The sequence below is a fragment of the Ambystoma mexicanum genome, chromosome 4p, assembly GCF_040938575.1.
Source record: "Ambystoma mexicanum isolate Mex_15411 chromosome 4p, UKY_AmexF1_1, whole genome shotgun sequence".
Taxonomy (NCBI): domain Eukaryota; kingdom Metazoa; phylum Chordata; class Amphibia; order Caudata; family Ambystomatidae; genus Ambystoma; species Ambystoma mexicanum.
The window spans coordinates 48,562,227-48,576,626 of record NC_090927.1 but is presented as its reverse complement, the minus strand read 5'-3'; the positions used below and the strand labels follow the sequence as shown (position 1 = coordinate 48,576,626).

The 14,400-nt window shown below is 45.1% G+C and overlaps 1 pseudogene; it reads left to right on the top strand.

Moving 5' to 3' along the window:
• LOC138452961 (zinc finger protein 107-like) overlaps window positions 1-13,017 on the top strand; it is a 340,693-nt pseudogene extending 327,676 nt beyond the window's left edge.
• The last annotated feature ends 1,383 nt before the right edge of the window (window positions 13,018-14,400 follow it).

The window sequence follows — 14,400 nt, the reverse complement described above, 5'->3', positions numbered from 1 at the left end:
TGGTCGTGAGGTGGAGGTGAATGGGTGGAGGAGCATAATTTGTGAGCGATTAGAGATGAAAGTGGAGATCCATGAGAGGGCTGTGTCTTTGATTCCTAGTGTTTGTAGCCTGTCTAGTAGGATAGTGTGATCGATGGTATCGAAGGCTGCAGAGAGGTCAAGGAGGATGATTACAGCGCAGCCTTCTGCATCAGCTGTTCTTTTTAGGTCATCCCAGACGTACACTAGGGAGGATTCTGTTTCTCTGACCGGTCTGAAGCCTGGTTGTGCCGGGTCTAGAAGGTTGTTGGCTCCAGTGAATAGGTCAAGCTGCTTGTATGCTGTCCGGTCCATCAGTTTGGCTGTGAAGCGTGTGTTGGAGATTAGCCTGTAGTTCTGGGGGAGGAGCGGGTAAAGCATAGTTTTTTGTAGGCGGGGTTTGATGTAGGAGGTTTTTTAGAGCTTTCTGGAAGGATCCTGATGTGATAGGTTGAGGATTGAGCGTGTGATACTGCCTGCACAGGTTGAGGCTAGGATGTTTTTGAGGAGGGTGGGCGGGCAGGGTTCATCAGGGGAGCCTGATGGGTGGCTTTGTGCTAGGAATGAGAGGAACTCCTGGTGTGAAATAGGAGAGAAAGAGTTGAAGGTTTGTATCGAGGGGGGGGTTTGATGAGGATCGGCCTGTGGGTGGGTAGGGGGCGAGGGCATGTGTTACAATTTAGAGATGATGGCGGAGTGTCTGTCAATAGCGACATTGTGGAAGTGTAATAAGGTGTCACATAGGGCTTGGGAGACGGGTGGGGGAGGAGGCTGGAGCAGGCCAGGGAGTTGAATTCGGAGATGATTCTATGCAGATCCTTGCTGAACGTTTAGGATTATGTTCACATAGAATGTTTTCTTGATTTTTCTGATTTACAGTCTATATGCTCTGGTTATTCTTGCTAGGGTGGTTTTGTTCTGGGCCTTAGGGATGGATCTCCAGGTCTGTTCCAGATGGTGCTTGAGGGTTTTTAGTGATTTGAGGTTGGAGTCGAACCACCTGGGTGGGGTTCCTGATCTCTGAGAGGTCAGTTTTGTGGTTGTCCACTTGTACCATATGTCCGGATCTCCTGATGGTCCAGCGTAGCGTTCTAGGGCCTGGAGTCTAGTCTGGTCTTGTGAAAGGACCGTGTGGGGAATAGAAATCCCTCTCTCCCGGGACCCAGTATTGAATGACTCAGTCCTGTTAGGTGGAAGATCCTTCCCCCCAACACCACGAAAGACAGGCCACCCACGTATTAACCTGATATTGGAACAGTGATAGACACTGATCAAGGGCATCCAGAAAGAAGGGATGCAGAATGGAAGAACAGAGATTACCAGACGCTCGCCCAAAGGAGGGAAAAGGTGAAGGGGGCCAGAAAGACTCTCGGCAAAGAAGAAATGACTAGAAAGAGAAGAAAGTGGGCGGAGCAGAGGCAAGCGAGGACCCTGGGCAAAACAGGCACAAGGCAGCAGGAGGCAGAAAACGTAAACACTAAGCTTCACAATGCAGACTGAAGGCAATTGTGGCACAAAGGCCTGTGAAACTCCTCAGGTTTTGTGGTGGCTCACATGAGAAACAGACAAAGAAGGAGAAGATTCAAGCTTTGAACCCTCCCGTCCCCGGCACACTATTATGTGTTGGCTAAACCAACTACTATGACCTAAAGATAATAATTTTTGTGATTAAATAATATTCAAGCATAACAAGTTTTGTAAAACACATACGTGTATATATTTTGTTTTGGATTACAAATTAGATACAAAGACAAAAACAATAACAATGTTATTACAGAAAAGAAACAAATTGAAGAAATGTTGCCAGTAGTCTGCTTTCAAATGGCGACGCGTTTCGAGGTTGGACACCTCTTCTTCTTAGGCCTAAACAGACTATAAACAGATATATATGTTACAAACAACAGAATTTGTAAAAGTATGTTGTACAGTTATTCCCTAAAAGTTGAAAAATATCTAAACTCAAAAATCTAGTAAGTAACTATTTATGAGATTTCAACATAAATATTCCTAATGTATTGTCATCCACATCAGTTTGCGTTGCATAAAGTTGAAATAACCACCATTGTTCTGAAAAACCAGTAGGATTAATTCATAATACACAAATGATAGCCCCTAGAGAGGGGCATCAAGCTTGAGTGGAGAGAGATTCAGTGCAGCCCACTGCCCGCCAACCCGAATAACAAGTGAGAAGTAAAACAGAAATAGATGGTCAAGATTACCTGATAGTATAAGGTTGAATGATGTAAGCACAGTATCTATCGCCCCAAAGAAAGAAAGGGGTAGTGCATATCACAGATCTAGAAGGCTGCTTCAAAGTATGGGTGCTAGCGACCAATCGAGAATGGGCAAATCTATAGAAGTTAGCTCAATCTGTAAAACCTAGATATAGATGGGACACTAGTATCAATAATGGTGTAAAACATAGAAATAGCGTGGCAAATATGCCATGCGGTATCAAATATTAGCTAGTTAGATAATGTACATCGAAATAGCCAAATCACCCCCATAAAGGGGGGAAAAGTTGTCCCTAAACAGGTACACAGCGAGTCTTATGAGATGGATGAACCGACAAGGTACACATGACTTACACTGTTCTCGTGTTGTATGCGAGTTCAGTTAAAGGTGAAAGTTTCTAGCTAATCACCAGTGATTGTGGACGATAGTCCACGTTGCACGTAGTTTATCAAAAGTTAATTTTTCGGATAACAAATCTAAAAATACAAACAGTGGAAGAAAATGTAGATAATGGGCCTCATTACGACCCTGGCGGAAGACCATGGTGCTATTAGCACCATGGTCCATGCCGGTAAGTTACCGACTCCGCCATGGAGAAAGGGGGAATTACCACCCCATTACAAGGTTGGCGGGGCGGTAATTCCCCCTTCCTCCATGGCCCTTCCCCATTCCCATTTTTGCCCCATAGGGCTCAATGGGAATGGGGAAGGCGCTAAGTACGGTGCCGCAAATTGCGGCACCGTAATTAGCTCCAAGGTCCCTTTGCGAGTCCCTAATTTAACGGCTGGTAAAACCAGCTGTTAAGGTCGGGTCCCGCAAAGGGACCTCGTAATTAGGCGCTAATGGGTTAACGGCACCGCAGCCTTTTATGGCGTCATTAACCCATTAGCGACAGGGTCGTAATGAGGCCCAATGTGTATTTATAGATGAATAAATAATAGAGACAAGAGAAAATAATGAACGCACCTAAATAATAGAAAAGAATGAGTTCTAACGTGTCAAACAGTCATCCGGGTATGGAGCCAGGAAAACCATGTTTAAGAGAAACAGACCATGCAAAAAGCGCATGCGTGTAACCGTGCCGCTGGTCCCCCACCCCCCACACCTGCCCAGGCTGGAAAACATGGCGACTCCCAAGCTTTAGAATGCTGCAAATGTGGCAACAAGACTGAAACCCCCTGCCCCCCAATCACCTGTGTGGTTAGTGGGTCCTCTGGTAAGCCAGCGTTCTGACACCCAGTATATCCTCCATCTATAGATTTCTCACACACAATTTATCATGTGTATCGGGTAAAACACTGACTTTAGTTACTGCACCACTACAGGGGCGTCTAGATACTAAAGGGGGGTGGAGCTTGTGGACAATAGTCACATGAGCAGGGGCCTAAAGCAGGGTTGCACCCTGGCCACTCTTTTAAAAAAATGTTTTGGCTGACATCCGAAATTATTTGAATAAGGCCTTAATTCCCACCCAAAAATGTAGGCAAAAACATCTTCAATGGTTGCGATATGCAAATGTTTTTTTCACAGTACCAATAATCTTGCAAAGAATGCTTATTTGTCTTCAGAAATGTGTTCCCTATTAATGACCCAATACCAACATCCGTATAACCCATATATTGAGTTGTACTCTGTAAAAAGTAGTAATAACCAAGCTCTAAAATAATATGGGTTAATCATGAGTCTGAAACAATAAACACCTCCCTGATTATGATTGGTCTGTGGACGTTCGAGAAAATGTACTGCAGCCACTTGACTGAAATGCCTAGAGGACACACTTTAGAGAAGATCCCTTGGCTTGCGGAACGTCTCCTGCATGGAGTATCTTTTTTCAGAGTTGGGTTTTAATACATGGGTTGCCAGGTAGAACAAGAGCACTCTTATTTGGATATAAGACCTTAGGGCAACCCCAGTATATTTCTGAAATGGCTGAAAGAGGAGCTCTGGGTGAAGCAGTTAAGACGGGTGCTGGGAGATCGCATTAAGATTCCAAACTTTGAAAGCATTTGTGTATGTAATGAAAAGGGAAGGGTGGGGTCACTAAGGCATCTGCACCTATTTAGGGCTCTGCACAAAGACTGAATAAAAATGCAGAGGAGATTTGTAGGGAAATGGGAGGCTCTGAAAGATGCAATATTCTGGCTTGGAGCTTTAAGCCTTAATTTTGGCTATGTTGCGACTTTGGTTTAGAATTTGTAGCCTTAAAGACATGTGAAATATTTGTAAACCAATGAAACACTATTTCAACAATAAAGAAACTATAAATGCCTAATGTTACGTAGTTCTTTATGTTTAGAAAGATAATGTGTCAATTTTCTTTTACAGCTTTCTAAAGCCTGCACAGAAAAAGCAAAGTGCAATGAAGTGAAGTGAAATGCCTCAAGAATGGGTTTACTTGGAACAAAAGGGAGGATGTCGGATATCTCATGGAATGGAAGTTTCTAGAAGCCTAGTCTGGTCCGGAACTGGCGGTGGAGTAAGCTACGGATTAAGAAAATTAATTTCTGTTTTCACCTACTGAATATGGATTGTGTCAAGGTAACAGGGAGAAGGAAATGCTTCTGAAAAGTTACAACTAAATACACGGGTGAGCAGGAGACCCAAAGCAAGTTCGAATTCGGGTGAAAATGTAATTCAAAAGTCAAAGCTTTTTATTTATGAAGATTGCAAATAGAAAAATCGAAGCTCCTAAAAAGAGCTTTCTTTTGTACAATGCATTATATCCAGGAGCGCAGCACTGAGAGATGAATATAGAGCATTCTATACAAATGGCTGACCCTGTAATGTGGTTAACTTTGCTGTGGCATTCTTGCTAAACACAATCCAAGCTGGAGAAATGAACACCGCCACTGAGAAACCTTTCCAGGACAATGAATGCCATAAAAGCTTCAGCCTGAAACCCCATTTTGCTCAAAATGAAAAAAACCATGCAGGAGAAAAATCTCATCCTGGCATAAAATGTCATAACAGTTTCAGTCAAAAAACATATCCAACACAACATGAGAGTAAAACCTTATCAGTGCATTCAATGTCCGAAATGTTTCAGTCACAAAAGCAACCTGACTACCCATGAGACAAGCCACACAGGAGCCAAACCCTTTCAGTGCTCTGAATGTCAGAAATGCTTCAGTCAGAAAAGCAGCCTAAGTATCCATGAGAGAACCCACACAGGAGCCAAACCCTTTCAGTGCTCTGAATGTCAGAAATGCTTCAGTGTGAAAAGCAAACTAAGTATCCATGAGAGAACCCACACAGGAGCCAAACCATATCAGTGCTCTGAATGTCAGAAATGCTTCAGTGAGAAAAGCAGCCTAACTATTCATGAGAGGAGCCACACAGGTGCCAAACCTTATCAATGCTCAGAATGTCAGAAATGCTTCAGTGATAAAAGCAGCCTAACCACCCATGAGAGAATCCATACGGGAGCCAAACCTTATCAGTGCTCTGAATGCCCGAAATGCTTCAGTGGGAAAAGCAGCCTAACCACCCATGAGAGAACCCACACAGGAGCCAAACCTTATCCGTGCTCTGAATGTCAGAAATGCTTCAGTCAGAAAAGCAACCTAACCACCCATGAGAGACGCCACACAGGAGCCAAACCTTATCCGTGCTCTGAATGTCAGAAATGCTTCAGTCAGAAAAGCAGCCTAACTATCCATGAGAGAAGCCACACAGGAGCCAAACCTTATCAATGCTCTGAATGTCAGAAATGCTTCAGTGTGAAAAGCAACCTAACTATCCATGAGAGAAACCACACAGGAGCCAAGCCTTATCTGTGCTCTGAATGTCCGAAATGCTACAGTGTGAAAAGCAGCCTAACTAAACATGAGAGAAGCCACACAAGAGATACACCTTTTCAATGCTCTGAATGTCAGGCATGCTTCAGTCAGAAACGCAATCTAACTACCCATGAGAGAATCCATAAAGGAGCCAAACCTTATCGGTGCTGTGAATGTCAGAAATGCTTCAGTGTTAAAAGCAACCTAACTATCCATGAGAGAAGCCACACAGGAGCCAAACCTTATCAATGCTCTGAATGTCAGAAATGCTTCAGTGTGAAAAGCAACCTAACTACCCACGAGAGAAGCCACACAGGAGCCAAACCTTATCAATGCTCTGAATGTCAGAAATGCTTCAGTGTGAAAAGCAACCTAACTATCCATGAGAGAAACCACACAGGAGCCAAGCCTTATCTGTGCTCTGAATGTCCGAAATGCTACAGTGTGAAAAGCAGCCTAACTAAACATGAGAGAAGCCACACAAGAGATAAACCTTTTCAATGCTCTGAATGTCAGGCATGCTTCAGTCAGAAAAGCAATCTAACTACCCATGAGAGAATCCATACAGGAGCCAAACCTTATCAGTGCTCTGAATGCCAGAAATGCTTAAAGCAAGCTAACTGCAAGCTAACTGCCCATGAGGGAAGCCACACAGGAGCCAAACCTTATCAATGCTCTGAATGTCTGAAATGCTTCAGTCACAAACCCCACCTACCCATGAGAGACGCCACACAGGAGCCAAACCTTATCAGTGCTCTGCATGTCAGAAATGCTTCAGTCAGAAATACAACCTAACTGCCCATGAGAGAAGCCACACGGGAGCCAAACCTTACCGCTGCTCTGAATGTCAGAAATGCTTCAGTGAGAAAAGCAAGCTAACTACCCATGAAAGAAGCCATACAGGAGGCAAACCTTATTGTTGCTCTTAATGTCAGAAAAGCAGCCTACCTATACCTGAGAGAAGCCACGCAGAGAAAAACTTAGTCAGTGCACAGAATGCCAGAACAACCTTCCCTTTCCCCTGCCTTTATAGGCTGCTACCACTCACTTCCTTTCATTTCCCCACATTCATATCACCATAGTACTGGGACACATACTAACTTGTCATTGCACCACTCTGGTACTGAGACGAGGAAGAGGCATAAGGACTGTTATGAGGCTCAGGAATGTCCCAATAACTACGGTCAGGCAACACCTGCAACCTCTTAAATGGTTGCAAGTGTATAAAAGTGGAAATCGGAAGCAGAGTGGAGGTCACAATCCAGGTGGGTAGGAGAGCGTAGCAATCTGAGGTGGAGCAGGCAGAATATGGGCCGGTGAAAAGGACGCTGACTACTTCAGAAAAGCCAGAAAGTCGCAGAGGCCAGAGCGGGCCGCAAAACGGTTAGGAGCTGTGCAGAGCCCTATGCTGTGTGCTACCCATTGGGAGTGGGGAACACAGAGATCTCCCTGAGGCCACCAACTGCTGCAGGATAATCTGAAGGAAGCAAGCGCTGCTCGCCAAAGCTCCCCAGGAGTGACAGAGGAGCCAGCGAAAACCCGAGAGTGAAACCAGAGCACCTGGAGGAGCAGCCAAACATCGGTGAGTGACCGGGAAGGATCATTCATGCCCTGGCGCTGCAGGGGCATGGTGTTTGTAATGGCGGATGCCGGTCAAGTGAAAATGCATGACAAATGGGTCTGGAGACCAAACGTGAACTATTGAATACCGAACAAGATGCCATGCAAGTAATGAGTTTTGAATGCTGAACTGTGGAAAAGAAATGAGTATATCGAATGATTGAAACAGCAGGTGATGTGCATTTGTGAACGAGATGAACTTAGAGACAGCATTTGCGGACAAAGTGAAACAAGTAAAAAGCTAAATACTGTTGGATGGTATGAAAACAAAGTGTTAACCAGGAGAAATACCACGAAGGAAAGTGTGCGAGTCACATGGTGGTAAAGTCAAGAAGCTGTTAAAGTGAAACAGAAACATATGTGGACTTATGACATAGATGCAGGAAGAGAAACTCTGTTGTCAAGGATGTCCTATGAGAAAGAATGAACTGTTGCAAAATGCCAAGGGTTATCGGTCGCGCAACCTATGATGGGTAGACTGTGTGGTCCGACAACTACGCCTAGACCGAGGAACCCTTACTTGGAGTAAACCAAGAGAAGTCAAAAGGCTGAGACTGGTCGGAATAAGATTGTTCAAGTGACATAAGGAAAAGGCAAACTAAGCAAATTGATTTGACTGAATTTGAAGCCAGAAGTGCTGCCTACTTGGGCGAAGGGAACCCGGAGACCCGTTTTGTGAAACTGTGTTGAACTTGGGGAAGGGAACCCCAAGACCATTCTGTGGAACTGTGCTGAACTTGGGAAGGGAATCCTGAGACCATTTTGAGGAACTCTGTTGAATTTGGAAAAGGGAACCCCGATGCCATTTGGTGGAACTGTGTTGAACTTGGGGAAGGGTACCCTGAGACCCTTTTGAACTTGGGGAAGGGAGCCAAGAGTAAGCCAGGAGTTGGAAGAAGCTCAGAACATTTGTTTGAACATTATTCCTTTGGTTGCTGATATCCCCACACATTGTTTAGCTTTAGTTGTGAGGGCAAGTATAGGTTTTAGACACACAGACTTTTAAATTGAACTTACTGACTCCGACTATCCTTAGTTTATTTAGGTAGGGAAATCCCACCTTGTTGGAGGGAAATCCTCAATTTTTCCTCCAAATGTATGATTCATTGTAGTAATTCTGTTACCAGAATTCTGTTATTTTCTAATAATTTAGGATTTTAAAACCTTACTGAGAGTTTTTCCAGCATTCAGCTCACATACTGAGAAAAAATGGAGCATATAGGTCCTGTAAGGCAACACAAGAGAGTAGCAGGGAGGGAGAAGTGGCATCCAATGTGGCGGGCAGATCAGATGCAAGCCTTGGCCAACTCCCTAAGGCCAAAGTGATTCCAGGAGCACTAGGAGCAGCAACAAATCCCAACCCTGCCACAATTACAGAACACAGTTCAATAATGTAACCAAAAGCCCATCCCATGGGAAAAGGAAGAGAACTTTACAACTGAAAGATTTCATTCAGACAGTGTTGGTTGTTAGAGAAGCTTCAGTCATTGTGATGCTGGAAATGCATTGGAGTGACCGGGCCTCCATATCCTTCTCCTGTATTCCTTTTGTCATGTGTTCTGTGTTATTTTCCACGCAGGAGTTCATGCGGGACTCCTGGCGGTGCGACTCTTCCTCTTTTAGGTTTGGTGAACAGACCCTTGGGATACCCTTATGGCACCCATGGGTGGGGGTACAACCCTGTACCCCTAGTGTATGTTTTTGGGCACCTGTGTGTGGCCCACAGAGCAGGGTATAGGCTGGTGGCAGCTCCATGCGGAATTTGATAGGTGCTCTGAGTATCCTCCATTTTGGGATACCCAGGCCCTGCCATAGGAATCAGGGGATTCCTGATGCGGACAAAATGCCCCCTGCAGCCTCTTGCTTTCTATCGCCTGTTACCTTGTTTTCCCGATGTCCCGGGAAGCCCTGACTCTGTCCCTTCCCCTGACTGGCTGTTGGGTGGAAGTTCCATATATGGTATTGTGGACCGCCCCTCAAGGAACCTACAACTCAACGAACTGGAACATTCCCTTGCCTTCATTGTATTAACTGTAACTCAATAATTAAGGGCAATGTCATTAACCACCCCAGAACAGGGAAAAAGATTCTCCTCAGAACCTATGGAACCTGCGACAGTATCAACACTATCTATGGCATCAAATGCCCGTGTGGAAAATTGTATGTGGGCCAATCCACAAGAATGGCCAAAACAAGGTGGAATGAACACCGGTCTTGTATCCGGAATGCAAACATTAACTCGGCCGTAGCACGCCACTGGGTTGAAAATGGGCATAACTTGACTCAGATAAGATTCGTGATTTTGGAAGCACTTACAAAAAACAATCCATATGAGGACCTGAGCCAGCGGTTGAACCGCAGAGAGACCTTTTGGATAGACAAACTTGGTAGCCTGACGCCCAAAGGAATTAACGAAGAGATCAATTATCAGTGTTTCTTATGATCTCACATTTCTACTGCTTTGATTGATATGTTCCTAGCTAACAGTATTACATTATTACCTTTTGTATGGCATCCTTCGTACCAAAAGATTGTGGACCTACTAACTACCCTGCTGGATTTCCTGGACACTAAGTCTGGGACCCAAGGTGCCGTCTCTTGACGACACCACTCACAGCAGGGGTGTATATATGTTAATGTGGAAATTTTACATTAATGATTTGATTGCGACTACTTTTATGTATCACCCATGTCACTGCTGCACATCCTGGACCTTGTGTCTAGGGCCCATGGTGCCGCCTTTTTGACGACACCAGCGGCAGTAGAATCACAACATTTACACTATATATATATATATTTTTTTTTTTAATATTTTTTTTCTATGCATAGGCTTTCACATTTATTATTATTCATTGCTGTATTTCATTCCCTAATGTTACTTTTCATTATTTATTTTTTATTTACATCTTTGTTTCATTTTTTACAGCTGAGTATTTCTTCTATGTTTATTAAATCTCGCTTTTTCATCTTTTACCACACCACAATTCCTCATTAACTTACATGAGGCCAGCTTAATATTTATATTTATCCAGATCAAGCCCATTGGCTCGATTGCAGCCTCACATTTTGACCGTGCGCCCAATGGCTGTAATGCGGTCACGTGTCATTAAAAGGAAGCGTTGCTACAGCAACGGTTCGATGCGACTACCGCAGTCTCACACGAGTCGGCAACAGGAGAACTCCTGTTCCCCATGTTACGCACGGTAAGCTTGTTGAACATTTACATTTTTTCCTGCAAACGCGGATCCCACCCGTTTTCAACCACAGATTCTTTCTGATTGCAGCCAATCCTCTGAAGGCTGTACCTCTGCGCTGATTTCTATCAGTCAGCTTTTGATTACTACATGGCCTCGATGAGCAAACCATGCCACACACTGTGCATTCAACTTACCAATTACAGGTAAAATGCTTTCGGCATTTAGCTTTTAATCTTGAACCCACAACAAACAGGGTCTTATTATTCTCTTTTTTCCCATTTCTGCCTATCATCTCACCTTAACCACCCACTTCTGCTACTACAACTGAATGGTATGTTCCTTACATTATCACTAGAAATATGACATTGACATGTTGTTTTGTACTATTATGAACTGCTTTTTCTATTTTGTTTTCTTTATGAACTTGTATACATTACCTTTAGACTTGCCCTGATGAAGGAAACTGAATGCCTGCCTGCCTCAATGCCCTTCTGAATGATTGGTTGCCTGAGTGTGACCTAGCAGAGTGAATGAGACCAACAGTATATCTGGGGACCTCTCACTGATGGAAATCGTTCAGAAGCTGAAGTCGAATCTTGATGCTTAACCTTGAGGCCCACTGGAAGAATTGTTGCTGCTGTCCTTCGCTAATCTAAATGCTGCGTGACTGCCAAGGAACTGATCCAAGACAGGATCTGGCTAGGAGACCTCTTCTCGAGCTACAAGGCACCATCGTGCGCCAGCTAATCTTCACCAAGGCTCCCTGGAAGTTAGACCCTCGAAAGGCTGCCGACTGGAGACGGGGACTGCCGAGGAATCTGAAGTGAAGTGCCCGGACATTGAAGTCCATCGCCGTCGACCGAGATTCGGAGGCAACGCTGTAATCTCGTCGACCAGAGCCACAACGCTCCATTGCCTAAGAAACTTTGAAATCAAGGACTGTCTTGCTCATCACCGTCGGCTGCTTTTGACTGCCAGAGAAGTCAAGGTCGCCGACGACCGAGGAGAATCCACCGGTGGGCTTCCCGCCACCAAAAGACCTCAAAGACGCCAACGAAGATCCAGAAGCCACTGCGGTCCTGTCCCGTTCCCCGACGACACCACGACGACCCGGCGCCCTTGCTGGGCCTATAGTTCTTCATTGTCTTCCCTTTGCGGCAAGGAACACTTGTCATCAAGGTGCACCGTATGCCTCACCGTTGCAGGACATTTACGACCGTTCGTCGACGAGCACCGCAAGGACCGAAGTTGCTGCCTCAACGACATTGTTCACCTTTTCTTCATGGAATCTCGACGATACGTGGCTCCTATCTTAAAGGGAGTTCACTCGAAGGATCCGTCGACGACCTGACGACAAACTCTGCTAAATCAGTTACATTGGGGTAGTAGAACATTTCTAGAAGGGAACACGACTCTGCTTAACAATATATGGACTGGGCTTGTCAGTATATCTTATTTACAGGTTGCCCAGGTGGGGGGATCCTCACACAGAACTGTGTCTGGTGGTAGAGACCCAGTATTCTGCCAACTGTTTACTTGTTTCTCTCCTATGTTTGGTGTTTGTTCACATTGCTATTAGACTTGTATGTTATTGCAACTGTCGCCAGTTGGTACATTTTAAAGGAGTCTAGTGTGAATTGTGGTACCACAGAGATATTGGGCCTCATTACGAGTTTGGCGCTAGCTGTGCCCTTAATAAGGTCACGGCTACTGACAAACTCGCTAACGGCACCGCCACCCGCGAATGGGCAAATACCAGCCCATTATGAGATGAATGGGCCGGTAATGGCCCATTCGCGGGTGGCGGTATTACCGGGCTCCCCATCCCCATTCTGCCTTATAGGGCAGAATGGGGGTGGGGAGCATGGATGCACCGGCACCCCTAATAACGGTGCCGGTGCATCCGTGAGTTATGCTTGCGGGGGCCTTCCATACCGCCAGGTCAGACCTGGTGGTATGCATGGCACCTGTGAGTAAAACTCGTAATATGGCGGTACGGTGATAACGGTGCTGGTAAGCTTACCCGTACCATTATCACGGTACCGCCAAACTCGTAATGAGGCCCATTGTATATATTTATCTTTATAGTATTGCCTGAGCACAAAGTGTGTTATTATATGTGTATATAACTTGAACCTTATTTATATAAAGAGCTGTGATATCACTAACATAGTGTGTGGGCATTCCTTTGTGGGGGCTTGGGGACTACACTGTATTTATTATTTATTAATTTCTTTAATTTGTATAGCACACAAGCAGCCCTTGGGCATCGTGGCGCGGTTACTTGAGGGGTACTTAGTTACAGAGGGGATACAGGTTGAGTATACATTTTCAGGATTTACATTTATACTTTTTAGGAACAGATTGAGTATACATTTATACTTTTTACACACAGATTGAGAATACATTTGCAGTGTACAACCTATTTAAGTAGGAAGACATGCTGTGTTTAGTGCATAGGTAGGTTAGGCGAAGAGCATGGTTTTCAGAGCCTTTCGTAATGCCATATGTGATGTGATCCCTCCGCACGTAATGGTGGAGGCAGGGCGTTCCACTGTAAGGATGCCAGGTACGGGAAGCTAGCGCTGCCTGCTCTAACTCTTTTGACCAAGGGTACGGAGAGCATGTTAGAGTAAGGCGTTCTGGTGGGTCTTACAGAAGTGGATGGGTGGATCCTTTGTGACAGGTAGGCAAGTGCGGTGAGGTAGATGCACTTGTGGGTCCATGCCAAGGCCTTGAATATTATACATTCTTTTATAGGGAGCCAGTGTGCTTGTTGTCTGGCAGCCATGATGTGTTCCCTTTTGGATATGCCCATAGCTGTGCGTAGTACACTGCTCTGGATGACTGGCAACTTGTCTAGGTTTTTGTCACTGTGACTATGAAGAGAACATTGCAGTAGTCTAACCTAGAGCCGGTAATGGCTCTTGCTATGTCGGTGCAGTTCTCTTTAGAGAGGAATGGTCTAGCTGCATTTAGGAGCTTAGCATGGTAAGCTGCTGAGGAGGCGATTGCGTTGACTTGCCTAGTCATGGACAAGTTGGAATCCAAGTATACTCCCAGTGTTTTCAGAGTCCCATACTGGGATTCTAATGGAATCAATGGTGAAGTGGCTGAATTGAGTGTCGAGGTTCTAGTGTGTCGGAACCTACCAAGAGAAGTTCCGTTTTGTCTGAGTTCAAGCACAGTCCGTTTGCTGCCATCCAGGTCTGGATGGTGTTGTATATGTTGTTAAGGGTTCTCGAGTCTGTGTCATAGTCGCCTGAGAGTGTGAGTAGGATCTGGGTATCGTCTGCGTAGTTGGTGTAGGAGATACCCAGGGCATCGTGGATGAGGAAGAGGGGGTGTGTGAATATGTTGTAGAGCGTGGGCGAGAGGTATGAGCCTTGGGGTACCCCACATAGCATGATGGTTGGAGAGGTGGATGCTAAGTCAGAGAATACTTGCATGGTCCTTCATTGTAAGAAGGATGTAATCCAGGCAGTAGCTTGGGGGAGAATTTGTTCGTGGTAGTAGGGTGGTGGCATAAGACGTCATGGTCTACGAGGTCA